Raw genomic sequence first — 21606 nt, forward strand, 5'->3', positions numbered from 1 at the left:
ATTGATTCACCGTAGTGAAGGTGTGGGCTCAAGTTTTCTGGGTCTCTGATTTTGGTTGCGTAGGTTTCTCAATTCCTTTCTTAGGTTTTTGCATTCTTCATCAAACCATTTGTCATTGTTGTTCATTTTCTTTGGTTGTCTGCTTGAAATGTTTAGATTGTATAGGTAAGCTGAGAGGTCAAATATACTGTTTAGATTTTCTACTGCCAAGTTTACAACTTCACTATTACAGTGAAACATTTTGTCCAGGAAATTGTCTAGAAGGGATTGAATTTGTTGTTATCTAATTGTTTTTTGGTAGATTTCCACACTGCTTTTTTTTCCATCTATAGCATTTCTTCATATTATTCAGTTCTTTTGGCTCTGATGCCTCGTCATTGAGCAAAGCTCTGTTCAAGTTGTGTGATTTTGCTGTGATCTGATAGGGGTGTCAGTGGGCTGACTGTGAACGCTCTGTTAGACTCTGGGTTGAGTTCTGTGATAAAGTAATCTACAATACTACTGCCAAGAGATGAGCTATAGGTGTACCTACCATAGGACTCCCCTTGAAGCCTTCCATTGACTATGTACATACCCAGCGTCCGACAGAGCTGCAGGAATTGTCCTGTTTTTGTTGGTTATGATGTCATAGTTGTGTCTAGGGGGGCATATGAGGGAAGGAATGCTGTCACCTCCAGGTAGGTGTTTGTCCCCCTGTGTGCTGAGGGTGTCATGTTTTGTCCAGTTCTGGCATTTAGGTCACCCACAGACTAGTACATGTCCCTGGGCCTGGAAATGGTTGATCTCCCCCTCTAGGATGGAGAAGCTGTCATCGTTAAAGTACGGGGATTCTACTGGGGGGATATAGGTAGCACACATGAGGACGTTTGTCTCTGTTGTGATCATTTCTTTATTCATTTCTAGACAGATGTCAAATGTTTCTGTTTTGACTAATTGAATAGAGTGGGTTTGGTCTGCTCTATATCAAATTAGCATTCCCCCTGAGTCTCTTCCCTGTTTCACACCTGGTAGTTCGGGGGATGGGACGACCAGATCTCTAACCTAGAGGGCAACCAGTGGGTCCTTCTCCTCTATATCATGTTTCTTGTATAATGACAATGTCTGTATTTCCAATTACTTTGATGAAGTCTGGGTTCCTGCTCCTTAGGCCTAAGGCAGATGACCTCAGGCCTTGTATATTCCAGGATGAGATAGTAAAAGATTTGTGTTCCATAGTGTCTAGTGTTATTCTTGTGTGGTTTAGGCCCGGACCATCACAGTAGGTGTGAGCAGAGCATGTTGAGTATCTGATACATACCGCTTAGGTCACAGGATGGGGCTTTGGTGGGTGTAATAGTGGGGGTTGGGCCTGTTGCTCTGCTCACGGCCTGGGCATATGTGCTGCTGTCATGTTGAGGCCCTAGCCGCAGGGGTGGGGGGCATGGTGTGGGCAGAAGGGGCATAGGTCTCATATGGGGGGGCCTATATAGGGTGTGGCCAGGGTTTGCTTGGGGTGGTCTTAACTTTTTGGGGTGGCTGGTGATGCTGTGGTCTGGGTGTAGGTCCTCTTGGCGTGGGTTCTCTCGGTGCAGGTCCTTCAGAAGGGGGTCTTACAGGTCTGGGAGGGTGAGTCGCTGGTCTGGGCGGGGTGTCCTTCGCTCTGTTGGTCATGTATGAGGTGCTGGGGCTACGGTTGCGGGTGACGTCTTTTAGGGTCCTGGCAGAAGTTGGGACTGCTGCCTTGAAGAGGTGGACCTGGTCGTTAGGCTGTTCATGTCCAGGATGTTGTGGGCCAGGTAGACATTACAGGCACAGTCTTGTGAAATGCTTGCCTTCACTCTCTCTCTCTCTCTCTCTCTCTCTCTCTCTCTCTCTCTCTTTCTCTCTCTCTCTCTCTTTCTCTCTCTCTCTCTCTCTCTCTCTGTCTCTCTCTGTCTCTGTCTCTGTCTCTGTCTCTCCCTTTCCCCTACCCTCTCTCTGTCTCTGTCTCTCTCTCTCTCTCTCTCTCTCACGAGAAAACTCCCTTTTCTCGTGGCAACAGGTCACAAATCTTGCTGCTGTGATGGCACACTGTGGAATTTCACCCAGTAGATATGGGAGTTTTTCAAAATTGGATTTGTTTTCGAATTCTTTGTGGATCTGTGTAATCTGAGGGAAATATGTCTCTCTAATATGGTCATACATTGGGCAGGAGGTTAGGAAGTGCAGCTCAGTTTCCACCTCATTTTGTGTGCAGTGAGCACATAGCCTGTCTTCTCTTGAGAGCCATGTCTGCCTACGGCGGCCTTTCTCAATAGCAAGGCTATGCTCACTGAGTCTGTACATAGTCAAAGCTTTCCTTAATTTTCGGTCAGTCACAGTGGTCAGGTATTCTGCCGCTGTGTACTCTCTGTGTAGGGACAAATAGCATTCTAGTTTGCTCTGTTTTTTTGTTAATTCTTTCCAATGTGTCAAGTAATTATCTTTTTGTTTTCTCATGATTTGGTTGGGTCTAATTGTGCTGCTGTCCTGGGGCTCTGTAGGGTGTGTTTGTGTTTGTGAACAGAGCCCCAGGACCAGCTTGCTTAGGGGACTCTTCTCCAGGTTCATCTCTTTGTAGGTGATGGCTTTGTTATGGAAGGTTTGGGAATCGCTTCCTTTTAGGTGGTTATAGAATTTAACGGCTCTTTTCTGGATTTTGATAATTAGTGGGTATCGGCCTAATTCTGCTCTGCATGCATTATTTGGTGTCCTACGTTGAACACGGAGGATATTTTTGCAGAATTCTGCGTGCAGAGTCTCAATTTGGTGTTTGTCCCATTTTGTGAAGTCTTGGTTGGTGAGCGGACCCCAGACCTCACAACCATAAAGGGCAATGGGCTCTATGACTGATTCAAGTATTTTTAGGCAAATCCTAATTGGTATGTTGAAATTTATGTTCCTTTTGATGGCATAGAATGCCCTTCTTGCCTTGTCTCTCAGATCGTTCACAGCTTTGTGGAAGTTACCTGTGGCGCTGATGTTTAGGCCAAGGTATGTATAGTTTTTTGTGTGCTTTAGGGCAACAGTGTCTAGATGGAATTTGTATTTGTGGTCCTGGTGACTGGACCTTTTTTGGAACACCATTATTTTGGTCTTACTGAGATTTACTGTCAGGGCCCAGATATGACAGAATCTGTGCAGAAGATCTAGGTGCTGCTGTAGGCCCTCCTTGGTTGGTGACAGAAGCACCAGATCATCAGCAAACAGCAGACATTTGACTTTGGATTCTAGTATGGTGAGGCCGGGTGCTGCAGACTTTTCTAGTGCCCGCGCCAATTCGTTGATATATATGTTGAAGAAGGTGGGGCTTAAGCTGCATCCCTGTCTAATCCCACGACCCTGTGTGAAGAAATGTGTGTGTTTTTTGCCAATTTTAACCGCACACTTGTTGTTTGTGTACATGGATTTTATAATGTCGTATGTTTTACCCCCAACACCACTTTCCATCAGTTTGTATAGCAGACCCTCATGCCAAATTGAGTCGAAGGCTTTTTTGAAATCAACAAAGCATGAGAAGACTTTGCCTTTGTTTTGGTTTGTTTGGTGGTCAATTAGGGTGTGCAGGGTGAATACATGGTCTGTTGTACGGTAATTTGGTAAAAAGCCAATTTGACATTTGCTCAGTACATTGTTTTCATTGAGGAAGTGTACGAGTCTGCTGTTAATGATGACGCAGAGGATTTTCCCAAGGTTACTGTTGACGCATATTCCACGGTAGTTATTGGGGTCAAATTTGTCTCCACTTTTGTGGATTGGAGTGATCAGTCCTTGGTTCCAAATATTGGGGAAGATGCCAGAGCTAAGGATGATGTTAAAGAGTTTTAGTATAGCCAATTGGAATTTGTTGTCTGTATATTTGATCATTTCATTGAGGATACCATCAACACCACAGGCCTTTTTGGGTTGGAGGGTTTTTATTTTGTCCTGTAACTCATTCAATGTAATTGGAGAATCCAGTGGGTTCTGGTAGTCTTTAATAGTTGATTCTAAGATCTGTATTTGATCATGTATATGTTTTTGCTCTTTATTCTTTGTTATAGAGCCAAAAAGATTGGAGAAGTGGTTTACCCATACATCTCCATTTTGGATAGATAATTCTTTGTGTTGTTGTTTAGTGTTTTCCAATTTTCCCAGAAGTGGTTAGAGTCTATGGATTCTTCAATTACATTGAGCTGATTTCTGACATGCTGTTCCTTCTTTTTCCGTAGTGTATTTCTGTATTGTTTTAGTGATTCACCATAGTGAAGGCGTAGACTCAGGTTTTCCGGGTCTCTATGTTTTTGGTTGGACAGGTTTCTCAATTTCTTTCTTAGATTTTTGCATTCTTCATCAAACCATTTGTCATTGTTGTTAATTTTCTTCGGTTTTCTATTTGAGATTTTTAGGTTTGATAGGGAAGCTGAGAGGTCAAATATACTATTAAGATTTTCTACTGCCAAGTTTACACCTTCACTATTACAGTGGAACGTTTTACCCAGGAAATTGTCTAAAAGGGATTGAATTTGTTGTTGCCTAATTGTTTTTTGCTAGGTTTCCAAACTGCATTCCTTCCATCTATAGCATTTCTTAATGATTGAGTATTGCTCTGTTTAAGTAGACTGTGATTTTGCTGTGGTCTGATAGGGGTGTCAGTGGGCTGACTGTGAACGCTCTGAGAGACTCTGGGTTGAGGTCAGTGATAAAGTAGTCTACAGTACTACTGCCAAGAGATGAGCTATAGGTGTACCTACCATAGGAGTCCCCTCGAAGCCTACCATTGACTATGTACATACCCAGCGTGCGACAGAGCTACAGGAGTTGTGACCCGTTTTTGTTGGTTATGTTGTCATAGTTGTGCCTAGGGGGGCATATGTGGGAGGGAATGCTGTCACCTCCAGGCAGGTGTTTGTCCCCCTGTGTGCTGAGGGTGTCAGGTTATTGTCCGGTTCTGGCATTTAGGTCGCCACAGACTAGTACATGTCCCTGGGCCTGGAAATGATTGATCTCCCCCTCCAGGATGGAGAAGCTGTCTTCATTAAAATATGGGGATTCTAGTGGGGGGATATAGGTAGCACACAGGAGGCCATTTTTCTCTGTTAGGATAATTTCCTTTTGAATTTCTAGCCAAATGTAGAATGTTCCTGTTTTGATTAATTTAATGGAGTGAGTTAGGTGTGCTCTATACCAAATTAGCATACCCCCTGAGTCCCTTCCCTGTTTCACACCTGGTAGTTTGGTGGATGGGACTACCAGCTCTCTGTAACCTAGAGGGCAACCAGTAGGTCTGTCTCCTCTATACCAGATTTCTTGCAGGATGACAATGTCTGTATTACCGATTTCTTTGGTGAAGTCTGGGTTTCTGCTCTTTAGGCCAAAGGCAGATGACCTCAGTCCTTGGATATTCCAGGATGATATAGTGAAGGCTTTTTGTTCCAGAGTGTCCAATGTTGTTGGTCGTGGTTTGGCCTCAGGCCAGTAAGTGTGAGAAGAGCCTGCTGAGCATCTGGTACATGCCATTGGCTTGGGCGAGTGTGAGAGTGGGGGTTGGGACTGTTTGCCCGCTCACTACCTGGGCGTATGTGTGGCTTCCATGTTGAGGCCCTCTTTGCGGGGATGGGGTGGGCAGGAGTGGCATAGGTCTGATCTGAGGGGGCCTAAATGGGGTGTGGGCATGGTTGACGTGGGGGGGTGTTGATTGGTTGGGGTGGGGGTGTGGATGTGTCTGGGTGTGCTGTGGTCTGGATGTAATTCCTCTTGGCGTGGGTCCTCTATGTGTAGGTCCAGGGGGGGGTCCTGTGTGTCTGGGAGGGTGTCTCGCTGGTCTGGGTGGGGTGTCTATTGATCTGTTGCTCCTATGTGAAGTGTTGGGGATACGATTGAGAGCGATGTCCTTTAGAGTTCGGGCAAAGGTGGGCACTGCTGCCTTGTAGAGGTGGACCTGGTCATAGAGGCTGTTCAAGTCCAGGGTGGAGTGGTGGGCCAGGAAAACATTTGGTTTTGAGGCACAGTCACGGGAAATACTTGCGTTTACCCGCAGTATTGTGGCAGGGTGGAAGTCTTTTCGTGGTAGCAGGGTGGAGATAACCACTTGTGCGTTGGGGAAAGTAGAAGAAGCCTTTTCAATCACTCCCTTCAGTGCTGTGGCCACCCTTTCCTGCTGTGCTCTCAGGTCGTTTGTGCATGTGTGTATTATTATGTGGCTGGGTGAGCCAAGTTGGTCCTCAGACAGAAGGACGAGGGCGCGCTGGGTGTTTGGACACCAGAGTTGAGACACACTGTGTTTGGGAAAAAGTTTTTTTTCTTCTATATATTTCCCATTTGAGTCCATAAGTAGTACAATCTGTGTCTTGTGTTTGTCCTCAGTGGGTGTGGGGGGGTTGTCAGAAGGGCTATTAGGGTGGCTGACAGGGGGGGTGCTAAGAGGGGGGTGAGAGCAGCTGGGCTTGGGGTTCTTCATTTGTCTGTTCTGCTGTGATGTCGACTCTATGGTCAGGGTCTGGTGTGGACTGTTCTGCTGTGGTGTCAAGACTTTTGTCGGGTGCTGAGGTGGGCTGTTCTGCTGGCTTCTCTGTGGGGGTGGCTACCTCTCTAGTGGGTTGTTCTCTGTCACACACCGTCCCCCTCAACCTCTCCTCCGTCCCCCTCAACCTCTCCTCCATCCCCCTCAACCTCTCCTCCACCAGCAGTCTGATCCTCTCCTCGAGAGCTCTGTTCTTTTCCTGATCCTGCTCTCTCTCCTGTTGAAGATGTCTCACAACTGTCCAGAGTGCAGATATGTCTCTCTCCACCTCCAGCATTCCAGGTCTGGTTAAGGGGGTGTTGTTGTGCTGGACTGTTGTCTGGGTCTGTGCTGACTGAAGTGTAATCACCTGCTGTTCCAGCTCCACCTGCCTTACCTCCAGTCTCTCTCTCTCTCTCTCTCTCTCTGTCTCTCTCTCTCTCTCTGTCTCTCCCTTTCCTCTACCCTCTCTATCTCTCTCTCTCTCTCTGTCTCTCCCTTTCCTCTACCCTCTCTCTCTCTCTCTCTCTCTCTCTGTCTCTCTCTCTCTCTCTCTCTCTCTCTCTCTCTCTCTGTCTCTCCCTTTCCTCTACCCTCTTTCTCTCTCTCTCTCTCCCTTTCCCCTACCCTCTCTGTCTCTCTCTGTCTCTCTCTCTCTCTCTCTCTATCTCTCTCTCTCTCTGTCTCTCCCTTTCCTCTACCCTCTCTCTCTGTCTCTCTCTCTCTCTCTCTGTCTCTCCCTTTCCTCTACCCTCCCTCTCTCTCTGTCTCTGTCTCTCTCTCTCTCTCTCTCTCTCTCTCTCTCTCTCTGTCTCTCCCTTTCTTCTACCCTCCCTCTCTCTCTCTCTCTCTTCCCTCTCTCTGCCTACAGGTTATTATTATGTCCCACCCCTCTCTCCTCCTCCTGCTTTGGTTGTAATAGCAGCCCATTCTCCACCTTTCCCAGGAGTTATCTTCCTGAAGAGAAGAGTCCACTGCTGCAGAACTGTCTGTTTGGGCTCTTTATTATTTACATCTCTCTCTGTGTTTACCTCTTGGAGAGATGCTTTGAGATGCTCCAACCGTTCAAAGGATCCTTGTCTGTTGTCTCTGACGGAGATCTGCATATTAAATTAGATTAGACCAAAGCCATATTTCAAAGGCAGGATAATGGAGTGTAACATTTTGAAGTGCCCTGAGGGCCGTTATGGGTGGGAGGGGCAGGTGATTGCAAGGTCAGAGGTTAGATAGCAATATGGAGCTGACGGTAGTGAAAACCCCATGTGTACCGCTTTGAAATACTTCCTCCCAAACATATGGAAGGCTGTCTGCACTTTCTCACCCTAGTCGAGCTCTGATGAGTTAGATCTGTTTACCCATGGATTGAGGGAGGATGTGTTTGTGTATGGCAGAGCGATGGGAATTAGTGTGTGACATTACAGTATGTGTGTGCATCTGTTTGTGCATGCGAATACTCTTGCGTATGCATGCACACACACGTGTGTGTGTGTGTGTGTGTGTGTGTGTGTGTGTGTGTGTGTGTACGCAATCATATCTACCACTATGTGCTTAGTCTAGCCTGCTAGCTACTGGGAAGAGACTACCAAGGGCACATAGAATTGTACGTTTAAAAGACAAGTCTTCACCACTTCACTCCTCAAGACTACCCAGTTATTCTGTAAAGTGTCATACCATGCACAGAGACCTGATGACCTGTTGAGGGAAACAGTAGACGTGTCCCTGCCTGTCCCTGCCTGATGGGCCAATGGGAGAGATGAGAGACCGGTAACCACATTCCACTCAGCTTATGAAACATGGAGAGGGTTTTGATATTTAATAACACATAAATCAAGGCCAGTGTTCAGATTAGTGATGTCTCTCTCTCTTTCTCTCTCTGTCTGTCTCTCTGTCACTCTCTCTCTCTCTCTCTCTCTCTCTCTGTCTGTTTCTGTCTGTCTGCCAGCATCAGAGCAATCAAGGCATTGGGTGAATGTGGACAAATTGCTGCATTACACCATTAAAAATGACATTTTAAGCACAGCAATTAATCCGGATATGTTTACTGGGGAACTCAAAAAAACACATTTACAATTAAAGTTGATGTGGATTTCCTCAGTATGGGTGGGTTTGATTGTATTCTGCCCTTAGTTCCCAAAGTGTCTCATCTCCAAACACCACATAATATATGTTTAGTATGCCTCTTTCATACTGCACTGCAGCAGTCTGACAGATATCTGTTCAATCAATTCAACATGTTAACCTTTTATACCCACCATCAAAACTCCTCTCTCTGATCTCTGCCCACCCCTCCTTCCTCTGGACATGGACTGTGCTTTTACTGAGCGTGGCCATGGCTCTGACTCACTGGGCCGCACCATCACAGGTACAGAGGGGGGAATTGGAACATATGGAAGTCTGGTTCAAATCAGTCGCTAAATTCTCGTATGGTAGTACTGGAAGGTGTTTTATTGTATGGGCTATAGACTAACTAAGTCCCAGAGTTATACCTGGACAGGTCACATAATATAGTAAGGGGAAACTACTGTCTAATTATTTCATAGAATCCCTCTTTACAGTAGTTAATTTCCAGACTGTTCATTTGGAGAAAAGAACTGACTTTGCTACGTGACTCCACTGTAGCCTGTCCATTTCCAGTGGTCTGCTCTATGAACCCTGTCTCTGCTGCTGGACTGTGTGATAACTGACACACATCTGACATCCAACATCGATGATGTTGTTGTTTCTAGGTCATTTCTAGGGGTCTCAAATGGATGCATTTAGCCTCAAAGCTTTCTAAACAGTGTTCTAAAATGGCACATGTCCTGTGTTAAAAGTGCATTCCTGTACTTCACTGAACTGTCGACTGATCATACATTTTCCACCTCCCCATCTCTCTCACTCTCTCCCGTTCCCTGTTTCATACATTTTCCTCTCAATGCTTTCTCACACACACCTTTCTCCATCACACACACACCTTTCTCCATCACACACACACCTCTCTCCATCACACACACACCTTTCTCCATCACACACACACCTCTCTCCATCACACACACACACCTTTCTCCATCACACACACACCTCTCTCCATCACACACACACACCTTTCTCCATCACACACACACACCTTTCTCCATCACACACACACACCTTTCTCCATCACACACACACCTTTCTCCATCACACACACACCTTTCTCCAACACACACACACCTCTCTCCATCACACACACACCTCTCTCCATCACACACACACCTTTCTCCATCACACACACACCTCTCTCCATCACACACACACCTTTCTCCATCACACACACACATCTCTCCATCACACACACACACACCTTTCTCCATCACACACACACCTTTCTCCATCACACACACACACCTTTCTCCATCACAAACACACACACCTTTCTCCATCACAAACACACACACCTTTCTCCATCACAAACACACACACCTTTCTCCATCACAAACACACACACCTTTCTCCATCACAAACACACACACCTTTCTCCATCACACACACACCTTTCTCCATCACACACACACATCTTTCTCCATCACACACACACCTTTCTCCATCACACACACACACCTTTCTCCATCACACACACACACCTCTCTCCATCACACACACACCTTTCTCCATCACACACACACCTTTCTCCATCACACACACACCTCTCTCCATCACACACACACCTTTCTCCATCACACACACACCTTTCTCCATCACACACACACCTCTCTCCATCACACACACACATCTTTCTCCATCACACACACACCTCTCTCCATCACACACACACCTTTCTCCATCACACACACACACCTCTCTCCATCACACACACACCTTTCTCCGTCACACACACACACCTCTCTCCATCACACACACACCTCTCTCCATCACACACACACACCTTTCTCCATCACACACACACACCTTTCTCCATCACACACACACACACCTTTCTCCATCACACACACACCTTTCTCCATCACACACACACACCTTTCTCCATCACAAACACACACACCTTTCTCCATCACAAACACACACACCTTTCTCCATCACAAACACACACACCTTTCTCCATCACAAACACACACACCTTTCTCCATCACACACACACACACACCTTTCTCCATCACACACACACACACCTTTCTCCATCACACACACACACACCTTTCTCCATCACAAACACACACACCTTTCTCCATCACAAACACACACACCTTTCTCCATCACAAACACACACACCTTTCTCCATCACAAACACACACACCTTTCTCCATCACACACACACACACCTTTCTCCATCACACACACACACACCTTTCTCCATCACAAACACACACCTTTCTCCATCACACACACACACCTCTCTCCATCACAAGCACACATCTCTCTCCATCACACACAAACTTCTCTTACACACATACCTCTCACACCCACCTCTCACACACACACTCCTTCTCTTTGCTGAGTGATGTGTTAAGCAGGTTCACTGATGGTGCTCCTCTCTAGCACCCTTGGGCCTTGTCTGACATCATAGAGGGTGCTCAGATCTGTTTTTCTGACAGCTGTCACACACACACACACACCACCTCTCCTGTTTATAGACGTCTCTCTCTGTTTCCTTAGCCCCAGAGAGATTAGAGATCAAAACATGACCAGCTGCTTTCCAATGACCCCCAAGACTTCCGGTATCCTTTGCCCTTTCTACTGACCGCTGGGAGGTCAGAGTTTATCACATCATGTTTAAAGTCACATGGGACTATGTAGTTAAGAGGTTCACAACTACTGTTCACCTAGAACCAGTGAATGACAAAGTACTAGAAATTCACTACTGTTAACCTAGAACCAGTAAATTACAGAATACTACAAATTCACTACAGTTGTTAACCTAGAACCAGTAGAATACTACAAATTCACTACAGTTGTTAACCTAGAACCAGTAGAATACTACAAATTCACTACTGTTGTTAACCTAGAACCAGTAAATTACAGAATACTACAAATTCACTACAGTTTTTAACCTAGAACCAGTAAATGACAGAATACTACAAATTCACTACATTTGTTAACCTAGAACCAGTAGAATACTACAAATTTACTACAGTTGTTAACCTAGAACCAGTAAATTACAGAATACTACAAATTCACTACAGTTTTTAACCTAGAACCAGTAAATGACAGAATACTACAAATTCACTACAGTTAACCTAGAACCAGTAGAATACTACAAATTCACTACAGTTGTTAACCTAGAACCAGTAGAATACTACACATTCACTACAGTTGTTAACCTAGAACCAGTAGAATACTACAAATTCACTACAGTTTTTAACCTAGAACCAGTAAATTACAGAATACTACAAATTCACTACAGTTTTTAACCTAGAACCAGTAAATGACAGAATACTACAAATTCACTACAGTTAACCTAGAACCAGTAGAATACTACAAATTCACTACTGTTGTTAACCTAGAACCAGTAGAATACTACAAATTCACTACAGTTGTTAACCTAGAACCAGTAGAATACTACAAATTCACTACTGTTGTTAACTTAGAACCAGAAAATGACAGAATACTACAAATTCACTACTGTTGTTAACTTAGAACCAGTAAATGACAGAATACTACAAATTCACTACATTTGTTAACCTAGAACCAGTAGAATACTACAAATTTACTACAGTTGTTAACCTAGAACCAGTAAATTACAGAATACTACAAATTCACTACAGTTTTTAACCTAGAACCAGTAAATGACAGAATACTACAAATTCACTACAGTTAACCTAGAACCAGTAGAATACTACAAATTCACTACAGTTGTTAACCTAGAACCAGTAGAATACTACAAATTCACTACAGTTTTTAACCTAGAACCAGTAAATTACAGAATACTACAAATTCACTACAGTGTTTAACCTAGAACCAGTAAATGACAGAATACTACAAATTCACTACAGTTAACCTAGAACCAGTAGAATACTACAAATTCACTACAGTTGTTAACCTAGAACCAGTAGAATACTACAAATTCACTACTGTTGTTAACCTAGAACCAGTAGAATACTACAAATTCACTACAGTTGTTAACCTAGAACCAGTAGAATACTACAAATTCACTACAGTTGTTAACTTAGAACCAGAAAATGACAGAATACTACAAATTCACTACTGTTGTTAACTTAGAACCAGAAAATGACAGAATACTACAAATTTACTACTGTTGTTAACTTAGAACCAGAAAATGACAGAATACTACAAATTCACTACTGTTGTTAACTTAGAACCAGAAAATGACAGAATACTACAAATTCACTACAGTTGTTAACTTAGAACCAGTAAATGACGGAATACTACAAATTCACTACAGTTGTTAACTTAGAACCAGTAAATGACAGAATACTACAAATTCACTACATTTGTTAACCTAGAACCAGTAGAATACTACAAATTTACTACAGTTGTTAACCTAGAACCAGTAAATTACAGAATACTACAAATTCACTACAGTTTTTAACCTAGAACCAGTAAATGACAGAATACTACAAATTCACTACAGTTAACCTAGAACCAGTAGAATACTACAAATTCACTACAGTTGTTAACCTAGAACCAGTAGAATACTACACATTCACTACAGTTGTTAACCTAGAACCAGTAGAATACTACAAATTCACTACAGTTTTTAACCTAGAACCAGTAAATTACAGAATACTACAAATTCACTACAGTTTTTAACCTAGAACCAGTAAATGACAGAATACTACAAATTCACTACAGTTAACCTAGAACCAGTAGAATACTACAAATTCACTACTGTTGTTAACCTAGAACCAGTAGAATACTACAAATTCACTACAGTTGTTAACCTAGAACCAGTAGAATACTACAAATTCACTACTGTTGTTAACTTAGAACCAGAAAATGACAGAATACTACAAATTCACTACTGTTGTTAACTTAGAACCAGTAAATGACAGAATACTACAAATTCACTACATTTGTTAACCTAGAACCAGTAGAATACTACAAATTTACTACAGTTGTTAACCTAGAACCAGTAAATTACAGAATACTACAAATTCACTACAGTTTTTAACCTAGAACCAGTAAATGACAGAATACTACAAATTCACTACAGTTAACCTAGAACCAGTAGAATACTACAAATTCACTACAGTTGTTAACCTAGAACCAGTAGAATACTACAAATTCACTACAGTTTTTAACCTAGAACCAGTAAATTACAGAATACTACAAATTCACTACAGTGTTTAACCTAGAACCAGTAAATGACAGAATACTACAAATTCACTACAGTTAACCTAGAACCAGTAGAATACTACAAATTCACTACAGTTGTTAACCTAGAACCAGTAGAATACTACAAATTCACTACTGTTGTTAACCTAGAACCAGTAGAATACTACAAATTCACTACAGTTGTTAACCTAGAACCAGTAGAATACTACAAATTCACTACAGTTGTTAACTTAGAACCAGAAAATGACAGAATACTACAAATTCACTACTGTTGTTAACTTAGAACCAGAAAATGACAGAATACTACAAATTTACTACTGTTGTTAACTTAGAACCAGAAAATGACAGAATACTACAAATTCACTACTGTTGTTAACTTAGAACCAGAAAATGACAGAATACTACAAATTCACTACAGTTGTTAACTTAGAACCAGTAAATGACGGAATACTACAAATTCACTACAGTTGTTAACTTAGAACCAGAAAATGACAGAATACTACAAATTCACTACTGTTGTTAACTTAGAACCAGAAAATGACAGAATACTACAAATTCACTACAGTTGTTAACTTAGAACCAGTAAATGACAGAATACTACCAATCCACTACTGTTGTTAACCTAGAACCAGTAGAATACTACAAATTCACTACAGTTGTTAACCTAGAACCAGTAGAATACTACAAATTCACTACTGTTGTTAACTTAGAACCAGTAGAATACTACAAATTCACTACTGTTGTTAACCTAGAACCAGTAGAATACTACAAATTCACTACAGTTGTTAACTTAGAACCAGAAAATGACAGAATACTACAAATTCTCTACAGTTGTTAACTTAGAACCAGTAAATTACAGAATACTACAAATTCACTACAGTTGTTAACTTAGAACCAGTAAATGACAGAATACTACAAATTCACTACTGTTGTTAACTTAGAACCAGTAGAATACTACAAATGCACTACTGTTGTTAACTTAGAACCAGTAAATGACAGAATACTACAAATTCACTACAGTTGTTAACTTAGAACCAGTAAATGACAGAATACTACAAATTCACTACTGTTGTTAACCTAGAACCAGTAGAATACTACAAATTCACTACAGTTGTTAACCTAGAACCAGTAGAATACTACAAATTCACTACTGTTGTTAACTTAGAACCATTAGAATACTACAAATTCACTACTGTTGTTAACCTAGAACCAGTAGAATACTACAAATTCACTACAGTTGTTAACTTAGAACCAGAAAATGACAGAATACTACAAATTCTCTACAGTTGTTAACTTAGAACCAGTAAATGACAGAATACTACAAATTCACTACAGTTGTTAACTTAGAACCAGTAAATGACAGAATACTACAAATTCTCTACAGTTGTTAACTTAGAACCAGTAAATGACAGAATACTACAAATTCTCTACAGTTGTTAACTTAGAACCAGTAAATGACAGAATACTACAAATTCTCTACAGTTGTTAACTTAGAACCAGTAGAATACTACAAATTCACTACTGTTGTTAACTTAGAACCAGTAAATGACAGAATACTACAAATTCTCTACAGTTGTTAACTTAGAACCAGTAGAATACTACAAATTCACTACTGTTGTTAACTTAGAACCAGTAAATGACAGAATACTACAAATTCTCTACAGTTGTTAACTTAGAACCAGTAGAATACTACAAATTCACTACTGTTGTTAACTTAGAACCAGTAAATTACAGAATACTACAAATTCTCTACAGTTGTTAACCTAGAACCAGTAGAATACTACAAATTCACTACAGTTGTTAACTTAGAACCAGTAAATGACAGAATACTACAAATTCACTACAGTTGTTAACTTAGAACCAGTAATTGACAGAATACTACAAATTCACTACTGTTGTTAACTTAGAACCAGAAAATGACAGAATACTACAAATTCACTACAGTATACTATTAACACCGCCAAGCATTGGCTAATGGCTACCTTTACCCCCAGTTCCTGTCTCGTTCCCTGCTTCACCGATCAGTACTATGGGCCATTAACACCGTCCTCTAAATCATTAAGGATCTCGGTACCCTCTGTGTGGTGTCCTCTGGTGCAAGGTGATACAGTTATTTGCTGATAACTTCTTTATTGAAGAAAAATGTACTTGCTACGACTGTGATATGTGGTTGTCTCAACTAGCTATCTTAAGATACATGTACGTTGCTCTGGATAAGAGTGTCTGCTAAATGACTCAAATGTAAATGTCAAATGTTAACCTGGAACCAGTAAATTACAGAATACTACAAATTCACTACTGTTGTTAACCTAGAACCAGTAGAATACTACAAATTCACTACAGTTGTTAACCTAGAACCAGTAGAATACTACAAATTCACTACAGTTTTGCTAGTATTTTGATAGAGATCAATAGCAGCGATTGACTGTGTTACGCTGGCAGACATTGAAGCTGTTTCTGCTGGATAAACCACACTTCACCGCTCAAATAAAATGAACCTGAAAGTGGAGTTAATGTTACTTATAAAGAGAACAATAGAGATCGGCTACTGTGCTACACAGTGATATCGTGGTCGGCTACTGTGCTACACAGTGATATCGTGGTCGGCTACTGTGCTACACAGTGATATCGTGGTCGGCTACTGTGCTACACAGTGATATCGTGGTCGGCTACTGTGCTACACAGTGATATCGTGGTCGGCTACTGTGCTACACAGTGATATCGTGGTCGGCTACTGTGCTACACAGTGATATCATGGTCGGCTGCTGTGCTACACAGTGATATCGTGGTCGGCTACTGTGCTACACAGTGATATCGTGGTCGGCTACTGTGCTACACAGTGATATCGTGGTCGGCTACTGTGCTACACAGTGATATCGTGGTCGGCTGCTGTGCTACACAGTGATATCGTGGTCGGCTACTGTGCTACACAGTGATATCGTGGTCGGCTACTGTGCTACACAGTGATATCGTGGTCGGCTACTGTGCTACACAGTGATATCGTGGTCGGCTACTGTGCTACACAGTGATATCGTGGTCGGCTACTGTGCTACACAGTGATATCGTGGTCGGCTACTGTGCTACACAGTGATATCGTGGTCAATAGAACTAGTCTAAGGTGCTACAATGAAATCTATTTCTGCCTTTGTCTTGGTTTTCTGGGTGTTTACTACAGCTATAATGCCCATTGGTAAGCAGAGCATATTAATCATGTAGATGTTTTGAAGCACTACACATCTCTTTGTTATAACCCTCAAGAGTAATTGAGAACACAGGTAAAAGTGTCAATTTTCCGTCCGTGTGATTTTACCTGGCAAACATTTCCTTGTATTTTTTTATTTATCCGTTATTTTACCAGGTAAGTTGACTGAGAGCACGTTCTCATTTACAGCACCGACCTGGGGAATAGTTACAGAGGAGAGGAGGGGGGATGAATGAGCCAATTGTAAACTGGGGATTATTAGGTGACAGTGATGGTTTGAGGGCCAGATTGGGAATTTAGCCAGGACACCGGGGTTAACACCCCTACTCATACGATAAGTGCCATGGGATCTTTAATGACCTCAGAGAGTCAGGATACCCGTTTAACGTCCCATCCGAAAGACGGCACCCGTCACAGGGCAGTGTCCCCAATCACTGCCTCCTTTTGACTCTCCAACACCACTTCCAGCAGCATCAGGTCTTCCATCCAGGGACTGACCAGGACCAACCCTGGTTGGCTTCAGAAGCAAGCCAGCAGTGGTTTGCAGGGTAGTATGCTGCTCGTATCTCCATTTCACGCTCTGGTTTTGCTTGTACTAACAAACCTCACCTGCAGTGTTCTCTTTAGTTGCCTTGACAGCTCATTTCTCAGTGTGGAAAGTTCACTCACACAGTTGCCTAATAGGAATGCATTGATTAGGAGGACATTTTTTAGGAAGAGGCTGGCACAGGGTACGTTTGTGCCAAGGGCAGTGTGTGTGTATTTGTGTGTGTGTGCTGCATGTGCGTGTGCGTTTAGAGTATGTGGGTATGTGTTGTGGGTTGGCACAGCCTGGCTCTTCTGTAGTTGGCAGGAGTGGGCACAGCACTCTGGGTGTGTGGTTAGTGAAAGTGTGTCAGAATCATGTTAGCCGCAGGGGAGACTTCCTGTATTCCTGGTGTGAGACTCTCACAGGTGTGCCACCATTCACATCACAGGGCAATGCTGCAACAATCACAAGTACAGCTGCACCGTCTCACATGACAATATCAGCCTATTACACTTGACATAACAGGTGTTTTATTGAGTCTGCCAAATAGGATCTAGCACTAATCCTAACCCAATAGATAAGTATAATAACATAGACTTATAACTGTGAATTCATGTTCACAATCTGAGTGTCAAAGTTCAATTGCTCTTAATTAATATATTCCAGTCCAGAGCATGACCTCACCTCTCTCTCTCTCTCTCTTTCTCTCTCTCTCTCTCTCTCTCGCCATCTTCTATCTATACACACTTAGAAAGAATGGCTCCAAAGGGATTCTTCGGCAGTCCCTATAGGTCAACACTTTTTTATTCCAGGTAGAACCCTGTTTGGGTTCCATGTAGAAACCTTTGTGGAAAGGGTTCTAGATGGAACCCAAAAGGGTTCCACCTCAAACCAAAAAGGTTCTACCTGGAACCAAAAATGGTTCTTCAAAGTGTTCTCCTATGGGGACAGCCAAATAACCATTTTAGGTTCTAGATAGCACCTTTTTTTCCAGAGTGTACTCTCAGCTCTGCCCCAATTAAACTTAACCGTGTGTAAAAAAAAACATCCACTCTAAGTTTCAGGCTGAAACTTCAACGTTTCATAATTAAAGTGCTGTATGAAAAATCACACAATTAAATCCTGTGCTGTAGAACTGCTGGCAAATGTAATGTTTGATTCAAAACCGCTGTGATGGAAGCAGCCGAGCACAGAAAAGAGTGAGAGGAGAGAAGCTAAGATTTCAGAATTACATTAAATATATACTTCATCAAATTAGAGGGTTTGTTTGGTTGAACAGCCTGTGGGGCTTGAATGCTGAATAGACAGGGCATTCCAAGCCGAATATGAATAGATAGCTTCTGTTCGGACTCTGAGTTGGCTGTGTAAATAATCGCAGGCCTGGCTAGTATTAATGTAGCTGTAGATAGATAATGCAGGGTTTTTTACCATTTACGGTGGCTGGGTTGAGTGACTGTCAGAGATAGCCGAGGATGGCTGCGCACTGCCCTTTGCTTTAGGGTCACAGAGAGGGAGAGAGTGAAAGTGTGTGTGTTCCTGTAAGAGAGGGAGTGTGAAAGAGAAAGTGAGATTGTCTGGGCCATATTTCCTGTAAAAACAAGCCAATTAACTATGATGCTACGGATGTTTTTACTGCATAGTGTCAAGAGAGTCGGCTAGTGAATGACAGACCTTCCCCTTCCACCCCATACACACACACACACACACACACACACACACACACACACACACACATACCATCACATGCACATGCATACAAGCACTCACGAACCCATGCACACGCATACGCATGCACACACACACGGACATAGACACACTCCTCCCAATAGCTTTGGTAATTTTCCCCTTACACCCCCAATCTCCCTCTCTTTTCATGCATGCACTGTTCCCTACTTCCTATGCACATGATTGTTTTCTCCTTGGCCTGCAGCGTGAATGTAATCAAAGCTCACTTTTACAGCACAACTGATGACTTGGGGGATTTGCCCACATTTAATTAGCTGTGGGTTTAGAGAGACAAGCCTGGTTAATACTCCCCAACTGAATACCCCCACTAGCAGTATACCACCTTCTATTCAGATCACACCTTATCTGCATCCCAAATTACACCCTATTCCCTTTATAGTGCACTACTTTTGACCAGGGCCCATAGGGAATAGTGGGCCATTTGGTATTTACACCTAGCCATTTGCTGATGCTATAATTGCGCTCAATACATAAATGATCCTTAACTAAAGTATAAATGAATGGGTGTTACAGGGTAATGTAATATGTTCCTTTGCTCGGTTAAACTTCTGGAAAGTCGCTAAGGCTGCTTGATGGCAGCATGTGATTAAGATGGCAGTCGATGACAGTCTTTTTAGTCTGGTGGGTGGAAATTGGAGAGGTATTATGTGGAATATTGTTGCTTCAATTGTTCTAATTGAGAAGTTTTAATGGTTGTGGGCGGTAGCTACTACTGACCTCTCCCGAAGTGTCCAGGGGGTCAACAGTAGGACACCAGCGGTGGTCAGTCAGACACCGTTAGGCCAGGCTATAGAAGGTAGAGGTACTGAGTTTTTTGGTGCCCAGGGAACTCCCTCCCCCTTCCCTTCGATCTGTCCCTCCGATCCCTCTCTTACGTTGACATTTGACATGTTAGTGATTTAGCAGACGCTCTTATCCAGAGTGACGTACAGTTAGTTAATAGCCGTAGCTTCTCAAATGGCCGCCTGGTTCACCAACTACTTCTCAGATAAAGTTCAGTGTGTCAAACCTGTTGTCCGGACCGGTTCAATTCTCGGGCCGACTCTTTTCTCTGTATATATCAATGATGTCTCTCTTGCTGCTGGTGATTCTCTGATCCACTTCTACGCAGACGACACCATTCTGTAAACATCTGGCCCTTCTTTGGACACGGTGCTAACAAATCTCCAAACAAGCTGCTTTTAAATGCTAGTAAAACTAAGTGCATGCTCTTCAACCGATCGCTGCCCGCACCCTCCCGCCCGACTATCACTACTCTGGACGGTTCTGACCAAGAGTATGTGGAAAACTACAAATACCTAGGTGTCTGGTTAGACTGTAAACTCTCCTTCCAGGCTCACATTAAGCATCTCCAATCCAAAATTAAATCTAGAATCGGCTTCCTATTTCGCAACAAAGCCTCCTTCTCTCATGCCGCCAAACATACCCTCGTAAAACTGACTATCCTATCAATCCTTGACTTCGGCGATGTCATTTACAAAATAGCCTCCAACACTCTACTCAGCAAATTGGATGCAGTCTTTCACAGTGCCATCCATTTTATCACCAAAGCCCCATATACTACCCACCACTGCGACCTGTACGCTGTGTCTGGCCCTCACTACATATCCGTCGCCAAACCCACTGGCTCCAGGTCATGTATTATCTCTGCTAGGTAAAGCCCCGCCTTATCTCAGCTCACTGGTCACCATAGTAACACCCACCCGTAGCACGGGCTCCAGCAGGTATATTGTACTGTTCATCCCCAAAGACATCACTTCCTTTGGCCGCTTCTTCTACACTTGCACACACTGTAAAGTACATAGGTTTTTCTATTTTTCTTTCTTTTGTGTTATTGACTGTACTTCTGTTTATGTGTAACTCTGTGTTGTTGTCGCACTGCTTTGCTTTATCTTGGCCAGGTCGCAGTTGTAAATGAGAACTTTTTCTCAACTGGCCTACCTGGTTAAATAAAGGTGAAATAAAATAAATAAATCTAATTGTGCATTCATCTGAAGATGTCTAGGTGAGACAACAACACATCACAATCGTATCAAGTACATTTTCCCTCAACTCAGTACTTATCAGCAGCCAGTGGAAAACAGGGCCTCTTCCAGCCTTTTTATTTTATTACAGCTCTTGCCCAGAACCAAGGAACTTTGAACTCAGCCAACTGCTTGATGATGTAACACTACTGTACAAAATGACACGTCTAGCCTCCTCAACTCTTGGTAGAAAATAGAAGTGTCTTTGGGTTGTGTAGCCCTGGAGTCATTCATTCAAGTTGTACTACAGGACACTGTTAACACCACCATGGCTAATGGCTACCTTTACCCCAATTCCTGTCCAGTTCCCTGCTTCACCAAGCAGCGCTATGGGCCATTAAATCATAAAGGATCT

This window comes from Oncorhynchus clarkii, chromosome 21, assembly GCF_045791955.1.
Source record: "Oncorhynchus clarkii lewisi isolate Uvic-CL-2024 chromosome 21, UVic_Ocla_1.0, whole genome shotgun sequence".
In the NCBI taxonomy this organism is placed as follows: Eukaryota; Metazoa; Chordata; class Actinopteri; order Salmoniformes; family Salmonidae; genus Oncorhynchus; species Oncorhynchus clarkii.